General features: G+C 39.4%; 1 long non-coding RNA gene and 1 pseudogene across 7 annotated transcripts in view; one reads left to right on the top strand and one right to left on the bottom strand.

Moving 5' to 3' along the window:
* Nucleotides 1-14,087, bottom strand: part of LOC118531880 (uncharacterized) — a 431,257-nt gene that overhangs the window by 299,126 nt on the left and 118,044 nt on the right. For all 7 annotated transcript variants that reach the window (XR_013441432.1, XR_013441437.1, XR_013441435.1 and 4 more), the window contains one exon: nucleotides 1,388-1,575. This is a non-coding gene — a long non-coding RNA (uncharacterized LOC118531880). The remainder of the gene's footprint in view (nucleotides 1-1,387; nucleotides 1,576-14,087) is intronic.
* On the top strand, nucleotides 382-837 carry LOC118555442 (small ribosomal subunit protein eS24 pseudogene; annotated as a pseudogene).

The raw sequence follows: 14,087 nt of genomic DNA, 5'->3' as shown, positions 1-14,087 counted from the left end.
GAGCCCCCAACTTTCTGGCCTAGGATAGTCATGTAATTTTAAATGCCCACTGGATATGGAAGAGAGGGATGGAAAACATTTACATGTACCTTGGCTCAATCAAGACAGACTCAGGAACTAGACCAGGACTAGAAACAAACACTTCAATGGATCCAGATATGGGACAATTACGGAAATGAAACATGAAATGCTAAAAAGCTTGCCATGTGCTCTTTAGTCAAAACATAAAACTCAAAAAGATCCATTTCAGGAGGGAGGAGGCAAGGTGTAATATCCACAGTAACCTAACAACCCAGTAAGAAGGTGACTGAATGAGCCACGGTTGGAGAAGATAGAGGGCAGACAGAAGAGTGGGATGAGCTCTTTTCCTCCCCAGCTGCCTGAAGCTTGGCCGCCATCATGAACAACACAGTAACTATCTGGACCAGGAAGTTCATGACTAACCGACTACTTCAGCGGAAACAGATGGTCATTGACATTCTTCACCCCAGAAAGGCAACAGTACCTAAGACAGAAATTCGGGAAAAACTAGCCAAAATGTACAAGACCACACCAGATGTCATATTTGTGTTTGGATTCAGAACCCATTTTGGTGGTGGCAAGACAACCGGCTTTGGCATGATATATGATTCCTTGGATTATGCAAAGAAAAATGAACCCAAACACAGACATGCAAGACATGGCCTGTATGAGAAGAAAAAGACATTAAGAAAACAGCGAAAGGAACGCAAGAACAGAATGAAGAAAGTCAGGGGGACTGCAAAAGCCAATGTTGGTGCTGGCAAAAAGAAGTGAGCTGGAGATTGGACAACAGAAGGAGTAAAGATGCTGCAGTGGCTTTATCTGTGGTGGTTGTGCAGATTTTTCGTCAGAGGATCAATAAACTAAGAATGTTAAAAAAAAAAAAGAACAGTGGGATGATGGTGGCAGATTGGTGAATACTTAGAGGACAAGTTACTCGCACAGGGAATGAGTGAATGGTAGAACATGGGGGCAGCAGATTAAGGACAATGCCAATCTCTGAATACCAGACTGAAAGGAAAAGGTTATAGTAGAACAGAGTGAGTGAGTCTCTAGCTATACTGAGTTTAAGGTACTGGTGGGTCATGCCAGGGCTGACAGCCAGAAGCCAATGAATGCTGGGATCTGAAGGTCAGAATGTTACAAATGTTTGCACATTTGAAAAAGGTTATCTGTCATGTGCTCTTTCATCTTCTTCCTCCTGATCCATCACCACCAAGGAATCCAAAAAAGATTGAGAAAATTTTAATATTCAAAATCAACATTTGTGAACTATTCTCATACTACCCACTCATAAGAGAAATCGCACACTGGCACCACTTAAAAGTAAATAAATTGCCAAAGAAGAGCGGAAAAGAATTCTTACCATTAGCCTTTTCCCTTTTGAGGACATTTGGTGGAATGGACAACAGAGATCAAGATCCAGGGATTGGAGCGGTGGAGAAGGATGTTCGGTGGCGATCCCGGGGTTGATCAGGTGATGGAAAAGATGACACATTTGTTAAATCTGCAGAGGACATCCAGTTAGACGCTGCTGGGGCAGCAGGTGTGGATCTTAGAAAGAGGAAACAAAAAACAGTATGTTCACTAATACGGACCACCTGGAAAAAGGAGAGAGGAAAAAAGACACGGATTTATCTGCGAAAGAAAATGTATGCCTACCAGGTACAAAAAAGAAAAGAAAAGAAAAGAAAAAGACTCCTTTGTGCCCTACAGCAGTGGAGGCTATACTCCTCACCAAAATGCTCAAGTGTCCAGTCTCTGGGCAGAATGCAAGCCACTCCCCCCGCTAGCCTGAGATTCATCAGGATGAGTACAAGCTATGGGATGGAAAGGTTTTGGAACTTCTCAAACACATCACAGCTTCTGATTTTAGTGGCAAACTATCAGGAAAAATCCTAAACCAAAGAACTTGGAAATACTTCAGAGATGAGGTTGGGCTTATACAGAGAATATACTTCTCAAAATATTTCAAAGAGAAACATCTAACAAGCAAAAGTCATCCTAAAATATCAAGCTCAATAATGACATCCAGTAGAGTTCTGTGGAACTCCGCTATGAAAATAAATTATGGCTACCTAATAATTTGATTTTAATCACTAACACCAGGACAAAAAAATAAATAAAAGTAATGTCACCGACAGGTATGTGGTCTCGTATTTTTACTGCCTGCCCCCTCCATGACATTGACAATGATAATAACCTTTTACATATATGTTTTTAAGGTTTCTTAGGACCCTAAACATTGTGAGCTTCAGGGTCAAAGAGCCAAAGAAGGTTTCTGAAACTAGGAAAGTAAATCAAATATTCTCTTGGGTTGTTTTCAACCTCTGGTAAGGAACACAAAGCTAGAAGTCATTTCTACAACTACAGAGACTGAGGGTTCTGGCGCTTGTCATTAATTGGTAGGGCAATGATACGGTTTCTGAATGCATATAAACACATGTAACAATCAAGTCCTATCTTCCCGTTAAAGATGTTCCCATTAAGGTCATTATATTACACACAAAAACACTGTACTGCTCTTCTGTCTCATTTCCTCCTCTGCCTGCAGTAACCCACCAAAAATAGAAGGAAAACCATTTTAAATAAAAAGATGTCTAATATTTATTAATTTATTTAGTCATAATGGCCAACATTTATTTATTGTTTATGATGTACTTGGTACTTATTATTTTAAGCCCTTAAATATCCTCACAAAACTACATGCAGCTGGTACTGCTATCACCAATCCCACTTCATGTAAGGAGAATCCAAGACACAAAGTGAGGTAGTCACCCCAAATCACATCTCTAGTATGTAGTGGGGTCAGGATTTGGATCTAAGCAGTAGGATTCCAGTGTCCCACACTCAATCTGCACGCTGTCTATGCTGTTTCTCAAATACATGTGCCAACACCACATCTACTATTTAAAAAACAAAAAAAGTAAACTATTGTTTAAAGACAGTAAACATTATCTATGACCTAAGTGTTTTTTGATTATTTCAAAAATCTCCAAGAGTACCAGATACAAACAAACGAAAATAGTCACACACACACCCCCCCACACACACACTTTCTGAAGACAGTTTAAATAAAAAAGATTCCACTTGGATGTAGAAACTTTTGACCATTTAGGGTGACAAAAAAATGAAATGAGCTATACTGAAAGACAAATGGTAAGCATCCACTCTCGAAAAAAGCGATTCTCCTAAGAGACATGCTTATCTACTTTTTAAAGTAGAGTTTGGAGTAAATACAGTGTTGCTTTTAAGATAACTTCAGGATTTATTTTGCACTTTATACTCTCCTAAATCTTCCTCCCATCATCCCTGATTGCAGTCTAAATCTGAGTTTAAAGGAATTACACAAGATCCAGTACATGATCATAATCATACAGGTTGAAACATCAATTTTTAATGAAAGTTGTCATGTATTTGTGAAGAATAGATTTTAACTGAAGCCCTTCACAAGTAACAATCCAATTAATTGTATTTTTGATTCTCCTAACATTTCTCTGGATCAAATGTTCTCAATTGGCTAGCTTTATCTAAGACATTTATTTGCTACCTTATTTCAAAACTTAAAGGAGAAAATGCCTCCAAACATAGTTATTGAAAGGCAGAGAAAAAAAGCAACCAAGGATTTTATTGATGAAATGTAATTTTCCATGTGTTCTATTTCAAATATGGGCAGAAGAGGAAATGATTTTTTGTTCTGTTTTGTTTTAAAGATTTTATTTATTTATTTGACAGAGAGAGACACAGCGAGAGCGGGAACACAAGCAGGGGGAGTGGGAGACGGAGAAGCAGGCTTCCTGCGGAGCAGGGAGCCCGATGTGGGGCTCGATCCCAGGACGCTGGGATCATGACCTGAGCTTAAGGCAGACGCCTAACGACTGAGCCACCCAGGCGCCCCGAGGAAATGATTTTTGGATCCAATCTTGTATGATCCTGTGATAATCAAGAATTGACAACACAGGACACAAGTATTAGATCACGTGGCTCCACCAGGACAAATCCAAATGGAGTTTTAGAAGTGGGGTGCTGGAAATAGCATTAAAAGCTTTATCAACAGCTCCTGGAGACTGGAAACCACCATAGCCCCACCATGCCCTTATCCATTATTCTAGGTTCTAATGAGTCCTTCCGTCAACACCATGGTGGGTGTGGGGGATAAAACAGGAAATGTGGGTGGCCATGTTTCTCTCTTTCAGACCATACACCCTCTAATAGCACCTAATACCCAAAGTAATGCCAATGTAGTTGAATAAATACAAACAACAAGGAAAGAGTCTTTTAAACTCAGTGTCAATGAGAACAGCAGAAGCCAGAAACTCAGCACTTAAAAAAAAAAAAAAACCCACCCAAATTTAAAATATACCTTGAAATTAGTTCCTATAAGTGACTTTGGGATTCCATAAAATCTTGGGACCTCTCTGTACTTTAAAAATCTTCAGGGTGCTTGGGTGGTCAGTTAAACATCCAACTCTTGGTTTCAGTTCAGGTCCTGACCTCAATGTCCTAAGATCAAGCCCCACATCAGGCTCCACACTCAGCAGGGAGTCTGCTTGAGATTCTCTCTCTCCCTCTCCCTCTGCCTCTCTTCCTGCTCCCATGCACTCTCCCTCTAAATAAATGAATAAATAAAATCTTTTGAAAAAATAAATAAATAAAAATTTTAGCTGCTTAGATCTATGCCTACTAAACTTAAAAACAGCAGGCTGCCTTAAGAGGTCATACTTCCTTATTACTGCCCACTTCAGACATGTTTCTTAATGCCTCATCACAACACAGAACAATTTAAGACCATCTTTTCCAAACAGCATAAAACACAAAACTAGCACACAGGGTAGCTGCTCATGAGTTCTCTAGGAAACAAGGATTCTGTGCTCAAAGTGTGAGACCCATAGCATGCTATGATCCTTCCTTCCTGGGAATGCACCATATACATGAGTAAATTCAAGACTTTGAAAAGTCCACAGAAAGTTTGTTAAATGCCTATATTTATATGATCAAAGAATACATTTCACCTAATACTTCATGGGGGATCAAGAATTCAGTTTCAGAAATGTTGCTCTAGATTCCTGAGCTTAGCATTAAATGTATGCATCCATCCCCAAATTACCCTTAATCATAACAAACATTCACAACTCTGATGAGCAGTGTAGATCTCACATCTCAGATTCCCCCACAGAAGCCTCTCCTCCAGTGAAATAATCTCTTCCCCATGTCCTCAACAGACATTTGCCCCACTGTTTTGTTCAGACCATTCCCAAAGGTAGAATTTCTGCCTTCAATAATTTTATTCAACTTAATCCCCCCAAATCCCTCCTATGTCTCTTCCATATAATGGCATCTGTTCTTTCCCCTGAACAGGTTACCCAAATAAAATAGGTACATGCTTGGGACTACCTACTACCTGTATTAGGAGTACATATTTGCTATACAGATATCTGGTCACCCAACTACCCAGGGACTGGCTGAGAATAGGCTCTAAAAGCTCTTAGTTTATCCTACAATACCTAATATTGCTCCAACAGAGTAGATACCCTATACATAAATGCTGATGGATTAGAAAACCCATGCCAGTAGCCATTCAAATGGTATTGCAATGCTGTACTTGGTTTCAAGCATTAATTAACAGACTGACACTAGAATGACTCAAAACTCTTAACTGTGCTTATTTTTACTCTCCAGAAAATCTTTTGGCCTGGTTTAGATATTATCAAAAGCATATCATCAACTTAGGTCTACAAATCAACATCTCAAAGGAATTCCTTAAGGATGACTTAATATACATGGAACATGCTCAGACCTTTAAAAAAGTGAGTAGCATTGGGATTTCCATCCCATCTGGGATCCTTAAGTCCATTCCTTACTCTCTACTCTGTACATCAAAATTCATAACGTCAGATATATTTATGTTGTATATACAAAGTCTTATATTATTCCCTAACCACGATATCCATGTGGCTCTCTCCCTTTCAGGGGACCTCAGGTGACACAAGCCTAGCTAAACACATAGCAATGATATGGCATACCCATCTCTATGGAAGAAATAAGTTCATTTGTAGCAGTATCCAATTTTAGCAAATCAAACCAAGGAAACTAACTGAAGTCTGAGGTGCAGAAGATTCACAAAGAATACTGGATTTCAAAGTAACTAGATAATACACCTGGAGAGAATACAATACATATATACCAGTATGACATCTGAAAAACCACTCAGGAAAATGACTAGCCTAATAGTCAAGTATTACATTTTCTTAACCAGGTAAAAAGATCAATATACCATTAAATATAGACCAGCTAAAACACTGTAAAAGCAGCTCATTATGTAATTCCAAAATTAGAATCACAGTTCTGCGGCTTACATAAAGGAGCACCCAAACTTCCATAGGAAGCTGTAAGGAGGACTGATTAAAAGCCCTGGAGCAAGTGATCTAGGCGCAAACCCGGACTCCATTTCTTACTCCGATCTGACTGGGGGCAGATTCCTTCTGACCTTCACTGAGTTTCCTCAACTGACAAATGGGGATAAAATAATGATCTACCCCATTATATTGCTGTGAAGTTTCAATATGATGACCCCAGGACACCCTGACAACGTTGCTTAGTACACAGTATGCAATATATGTTAACACTATTATATCCCTATGATCTAAGTAAAAGATTTAACCTGAAGGCTGGTACTGCAATTACTAAGTCAGCACACATATAAACCTCCATTGTGCTACCCTTAATGTTAGACCACGTTGTTGTGTGGATTACTTATTGCAGAAGCAACAGAAAGGGCTTGCTATGGGTGTTTATTAGTAATAAATATTTGCAATCCATAAGTCCTACCTACCACCTGCAGGGAAGGTAAAATTAGAACTTTAGGCAAACACCATCACTGAGAAATCCACTAGGCAATCTAAATTACAATTCTGCTATGGCCTACCTGTGGAAGCTGTATATTTGTACTGCACGGTCATTAATTTACACACATTTACTATGTCTTTACCTTCACATGGTTTTAGCCTCATGTAGAAAACTTTGAACATGAAAGGTATCAACGTTTTTCTCTTTCCTTGATGAAAGGAAAAAGTCACAAAAGAAAAATTTATGTTTTAATGATTCTTTAACACATTAATGTTAATGGGAAAAAAGGGGGTGCATACATTTTCATCTTATTAGAGCTGAAAAACTCTTAACAATACATTCACAAGTTCTTCCATTATGAATAAATGTAAATTAGTTTAACAAAGTCTTAATAGATGTCACTTGAGGAAAGATCTCAAACTCAAACCTACTTAATAACATTTCCAGTTATTCGTTATTTATTCTATCTTTCCCCATCTCTATGTCTTGGGTTTTCTTTTTAAAAATTTTAAGTTATCTCTATACCCAATGTGGGGTTCAAACTTACAACCCTGAGATCAAGAGTTGCATGCTCTACTGACTCAGCCAGCCAGGGGTCCTGGATTTTTGTTTTGTTTTGTTTTGAAGTAAACTCTATGCCCAACATGGGGCTTGAACTCACAATCCCAAGATCAAGAATCACATGCTCTACCAACTGAGGAAGTCAGGTGCCCCACATCTCTATACCTTAATTCTTTCCTATAGCTCACTATACCTCAAGATCATATTCCTTTTTATTTTTAGATCTCATACTGCATTCATGTCTTAACTTTGTTGTAGTAAATGTTGTGTATAAATTTTCAGTGCTGTGAGTCACTTTCTAGAAGTCTCATTTCTCCCCTTTTCCTTTGAGAAGAATTGCTTGTTGGTGTTTTTTTTTTTTTTTTTAAGATTTTATTTATTTATTTGAGAGAGAGAGAGAAACAGCATGAGAGGGGAGAGGGTCAGAGGGAGAAGCAGGCTCCCTGCTGAGCTGGGAGCCCGACGTGGGACTCGATCCCAGGACTCCGGGACCACGACCTGAGCCGAAGGCAGTCGCTTAACCAACTGAGCCACCCAGGCGCCCCGCTTGTTGGTGTTTAATGCTGATATAAAGTGGAAATGACAACGTAAGAGGCAAATGAAACCCAGCTTCAAATCAGCTTGTTCAAGCCAACGCTCTCCATGAGGACATGGTCTCCCCTCCACAGAATATGGTAAGACTTGATTTCCACTCACTGTATTCTCCCCACCACAGAATTAAGGAACAAAACAGATTAAATGGTAAACAGGCAAAATGAAAATAGTTTTGGATTATAGCATATACTGAAAATCTTCTCATTATACGTGTAACATATAAAGCATAACTTCTCATTATATTTGTAATGACATGTACAATGAAATCTAAGTATTTACTCACATATATAGAACCTAAAGCAATTTTACATCTTCTGTAATGAAATCTAGTGGTAATTCTATTATTTAAGAAAATGAAATTCTGAAATTTTATTTTGGTCTGATTAGCACATTCTTAGTACTATAAAGCCACCTGAGTTTTGCAGGATGCATGTGTGCCTTGTATACCAATGTCCTAAAAGGCCCAGAAATCATAAAATCCCATATTTTGTGCTATCATGGTTATTTCTATGTAGTAGTATTTCTTAGAGATAATCAGCAATATGTTAACTTTCCAAATGATGTTTGTTTTTAAAAGACCTTGGTATTTTATTTAGACATACGGTTACAGTTCTCTTAAAAGTGAGCATAAGATCATTCAGCTGAAGTTTCTCCCTGAAAATATGTATCAACCATAGGAGCACCTGGGGACATGACGCCCTTTCCAGAATTTGATATAAAGCTGGTTTCATCTTTGAATCTATCTACAAGTGGGATTAGTTAATGCAGAACTAAAAAGGACACAGAAATAGTTTTATCTCAATAGCAGTATAAACATGGGAATTCAGCCTTAGCAATGAAGCTCCACCAAATAGGTGGGGAACAGGGCTCAACGCTCTCTGGCTCTCTCTTGTCCCTCTGCCTCCCTGTCTAAGGGCTGCTGGCTGCATTTGCTCACTATGCAAGCATATGACCCCACATATGGCCTGTGGACCGGCCTGTAACTAAATGGAATGGGTCTGACACCACTTTACCTTTCTTTACAGAGGTCACTGACCTCAATTTTCATAATGAATCACTTTAGAAATGCGTTTGTTTCTAAATACTCCAGAAGAGGTCAGATTTGTCTGAGAAAGCTCTTCCATTACTTAAAACTCACCCAGAGTGCCAGCTGTAGGTCAGATTTTGTGTTCCCCTGTATTCCTCCAGGATACCTGCAAAAGGACCTACCAGGTCCTCTTCAACCCCCAAGTATCCAATCTAGCATAAGCTCGTCCTTCCCACATCCCCAAGCATCCCTCACTACAGGCACTCACCCATCCCAACTTTCTCTGCTCTACAGCAGACCACTCATCTTCCCAGTTTTGACATGTTATTTTATTAAATTTTCAAAATATGTATCCAACCACCACTAGGAATTAACTCCTTAAGCTTGTATACAACTCTAAAGCCAAAATAAATGTATAAGACAAATTCAAGAAAAGCTATGAAACCAACACCATGTAACAGTATTAACTGAATTAGATAGAGGAGGTTGTCCTACAATTAATTAGTCACTTGCAGCCTGACAGCAGCACCAAAGCTACAGCCAAGAGTCTCTCAAGCGGAGAGGGGCTTGCCTTACTCTGGACAGCCAAGTGGCTCAATTCTCCCACCACTCTTCCAATTAAACTATATCAGAAAAGGATGTCATCCAGCCTAAACTTGGTAGAAACTCATCTTGTATAAATCAATGGTTAGCAGAAACAAAGACTACTACTTGGGGCAGGCACAAATGTAAACACAGGTGCTGAAGTTCCATGGGGTGATTTTGTTACAACATCACCATTCAAATGATTCAGGATGTATTTAGACCAGTTTATTATTGTTACCAAAATGAAAACACAAAATTATGGTGCTCTGGAAGAGAAGGAAGTCCCCAAGAGTATGTGCTCGAACAGAAGACTACACAGCCCAATTGATGGACACTTCTCCAGATACACTCCTCCATCCTGACCCTCAGTCCAGCCACCATATGGCAAAGCAATAGGATGAGTCGATCCCACCCAGGGAGCCAAGTCTTACCTTCCAAGAATATTCATCATATAAAAACAAATTCTTGGAAGAGAACACAATGTCTTTAATCCAACGAGTACATTTTTAACTCTAGAATCCCAGCATGATGGGGAGAAAGAGGGAGAGAGGGAGAAAGAAAGAGGGAAGGAGGGAGGGAGAGGGAGAGAGGAGCTGGAGAGATCTATTTAGGGGCAGAGTTTTTAGGAAAAAATTATTGAATTCCCATGGTTCCCTAATACACGTACACTCCACATACACTTCTTTTCACCCCTCAATCAAGAGCCTTTTGCCAACCACTATCATTCCCGTGGCGAATGCCAACCTACGTACACCTGGTCATAAGAATCCACGTGCACACGCGCACACGGCACAGCCTGGGCCCCACTCAGCTCTACACACTTCCACCTAAACTGGTTCCAAAGCACCAGCCCTTCCCTCCTCTCCTTTTCCTTTCTCCAGAAAAGTACACATGGGTCCTAAAGGAAGAAGCAGCCCTAAAACAAGAAATTTGTCTCTCGTTACCTGTTGCTGCAGCACAATCCCAAAAGGCAGAACAGTGTCCAAGCTGGAGGCAGAAGCCTCCGTCCCTCCCCAAGAGGACGTGCACAATCTCACAATCCTACTCCACGTCTTCACCTCAGGTCAGCGGGAAGCCACCTTCTCCCCAAATGTAACTCACCACCTTCTTCCAAGATCCACCACGTGAGATTCGTTCTGAAGCCTACACCTTTCAAGAAAACCAAACCACAATGAAATCATCAAAATCAATAATAGCACCAGCAATGAGTGTGAACACGTATTGCGCCAGGCATGTTATACACGGGGCTTTACCCACATTTTCACCTTTAGTCTCACAACTCAGAGGTATATGAAATCACCCCAAGTGATGGTGCCGTCACAATTCAAGTATTTACACACAGCTACTCCCCTCAGTTGAAACATTAAAAGTATCGTCCCAAACACGTCATTCGCGTGCTCTGGCACGGAAGGGCAGCATTTAAGCTCAGTAGCATATTATCCAGGCACTGATAATAATTGACATATGGTACTGAACAGATACAAGAACATTTAAGACACGTGTAAGAATAAAGAATTTTTTAAAATATGGATGCTCTATCAGTCCGCCAGGGCGGCTGTAACAAAATACCACAGACTGGGTGTCATCAACAACAAGAATGTATCGTCTCCCAGATCTGGAGGCTGGAGGACCAAGATCAAGGTGTCTGCCGGGCTGGTGTCTTCTGAGGCTTCTCTCCTTCACACACGTACAGCTCTCCTCTTGCTCCCTCTATCTCATGGTGGTCCCCGTGCTTTTGCTTCCCTGATACCCCCTGTGTGTGTCCAAATTTCCACTTCTTAGAAAGATACCAGTCAGGGAGGATAAGGGCCCAACCTAAAAACCTTATTTTAACTTAGTATCTCTTTAAAGACCTCATTTCCAATCAAGCTTACATTCTGAGGAACTGGGGGCTGAGACAACAACACATGAATGTGGGGGCGGGGGGGACACAGTTCAAACCTAACTGACACCCCTATTCCCAATCTACATCAGTTCAGTAAACTGGACACTGGCAGCCTCTCTGTGGGTCATGACCCTTGTCCCACAGAGGCAACCACTCCAGTGGTTTTTGTTTTCCATTTCTCGATTATTTTACCAACTTTGATGTTTTTAAAACTACCCTCTTTTCCCTACCAGCCCATTTAAAGCAGTAAATCAGCCTCTGAGTGGTGCTGTAGCCGCATCCCCGTCTTTGATACACTGGGTACGCACTATTAACACTTCAAAATACATTCTTTGACCTATGGGTTATGTAGCAGTGAGTTGTTCAACTTCCAAATGTGGTGGAATTTTCTAGATGGCTTTCTGTTACTAATATCCGATTTAATGTTGCTGTTGTCAGAGAACATATACTTTGTATGATTTCAATCCCTTTTACATTGGAGAAACTTGTTTGATGGTTCAGCATATGGTCTTCATATTTAGAATAACGTTAGTAATAGCATACTTTAACATAGCTGCATTCACTGTGGCTATGTGAATTAAAAATATCAGTCACTTATAGGATTGCTTAAGTAAACAGATACAAGCAAAAAAACAAAGCTTATTTAATTAGGTGAAAGTTTGGCTGCTACTTGTGGAAAATGGACAAAGTATTTTTAGTTGCACAAATATTTTTTACCCAAAGCATTGACAGTCTAATCTTAAAATTATAAAAGGTTTTTAAATATATCATACAATTTCTAAACCAAATACTAATTGCTCTACTTCTAAGAGAGAAATACTAGGTGTTATCAATAGATCAAATAACTACCTTAAACCTTACCCTGGGGCAAACTGAACTAGACTAGGATTTGAGATTTTTTTTTTAAAGAAATATCCAGAAAATGATTGTCCAATATCAAGGTTTATATATCAAAGTTATATAAAATAAAACTGTAAACCTTTTCTTCAAAGATTTCCAAATATAAGAGAAACAAGCCTACAAAACTATTTTATTTCTAAAAAGGATGTAAACTTTGAAATACTGCAAAATTTCTAAAAATGAAAAACAGCAAACGCTTAGGGTCTGTCTTTAGTAAAGACGATGTAGTAAAGTACTGTTCTCCCAAAGCTATTTAAACAGCAAGATTCAGAAGTAAACCTTATGTACATGCGTTCCTAATCAAGGGTTTAACCCACATAATATAAGTTATATAAATCAAAACAGCGAGGCAACATTCTGGAAGGAAGGGGCTACAAATGCTGTAAAGTTTTTTAGCCTGGGATAAACATGAACTGAAAGCAGCATAAAGGTTCCCTGATTGCTTTTTAGCACACAACTAAGTAGAGAGGGTTTTTAATGTCCACTTTTTAAATTTCTCTGAAAATGAATTTCGGTAAAGACTATGGAAACGTCATGATTAGGGCCCAAAGTAGAGCATGTTAACCACGCACATGTTTGCAGTCTCACCTTTTAACCTTCTGCGTCGCTGCACTCCAGCACGCTGTTAGCCATGCTGTGTGCACAGGGTGGTGGCTTGACTGTGCTCACACCGGCTCAAACGTTCCTCCGGTGAGCCCGTGTTAATGAAAAGTCTCCTTTCCAAAGATTCTTTTGGACCATTCTTACAGAAACCTTGTATCTGAGCCAGCAAACGGCCTCATGCAGATCGGCAACTGTACATTTTTCAGGCATTACACTAGATTTTCTTATACAGTTCCCTATTAAAATGGTTTAAATTCCAAACCAAGCCTTGGGAAACAGAGCAGACACTATCTTGAGCCTTTCTACAGCATCTGGCAATGGGGCAAGAGTGCTGAAATGAACAAACAAAAGTAGTTTTCAACTCTTAGGTTGGAGAAGCAAATTAATCCTTACTATGGGAACAAGGAGTAAAGCCTTTTGTTATCATCGATCGTGAAATGTTCTTATGACAATTTTAATTTTACAAAATTAGGTTTTGCCCTTAGCCTACAGGTATTTCCCTCCTGCATTCTGGACTAATCCACCTTTATAGCTACCTCCTGTCAAAATGACAAAGGAGAATTCTTTTGGTGAGGTATCGTTATCAATGGAAACTTGTATGCATTGATTGATGGGGTGTTAGAGGAAAGGACCATTAATTGATTTGTAATAAATAAAGCACAATCTCCACTTATGACCAGCAATTGATAAAGGCAGCTTTTTCATCATTGGTAAATTTCTTTATACTTAAATGTATGAAAGCAGTCCAACTCAACCATCACTCAACTCATTAATGGAACAGCTTTATTCACACAATTCCCATGGAATGGCCCAAATGAAAGGTCGCTCAGTGTGGTCATCATATTAAAGAAGTAAAAAATTTTAAAGTCAAATGGAAAATGTCATTTAAAGTTACAATATGGTGTAACAGAAAACCCCGTGGGTCTGGAATCAGATGATCTAAATTCAAATTCCAGCTTGGCCTTTATTAAGTATTTACTAAAGTTGCCTAGGTCTCAGTTGTCTCCTTTCCAAAATTTGCAAACCCCTACACCTTGCAGAATAATTGTAATAAATGAGCAATAC

The sequence above is a fragment of the Halichoerus grypus genome, chromosome 9 (assembly GCF_964656455.1).
Source record: "Halichoerus grypus chromosome 9, mHalGry1.hap1.1, whole genome shotgun sequence".
NCBI classification, from domain to species: Eukaryota; Metazoa; Chordata; class Mammalia; order Carnivora; family Phocidae; genus Halichoerus; species Halichoerus grypus.
The sequence above is the reverse complement of the archived record's forward strand: the minus strand, read 5'-3'. Positions and strand labels throughout refer to the sequence as shown.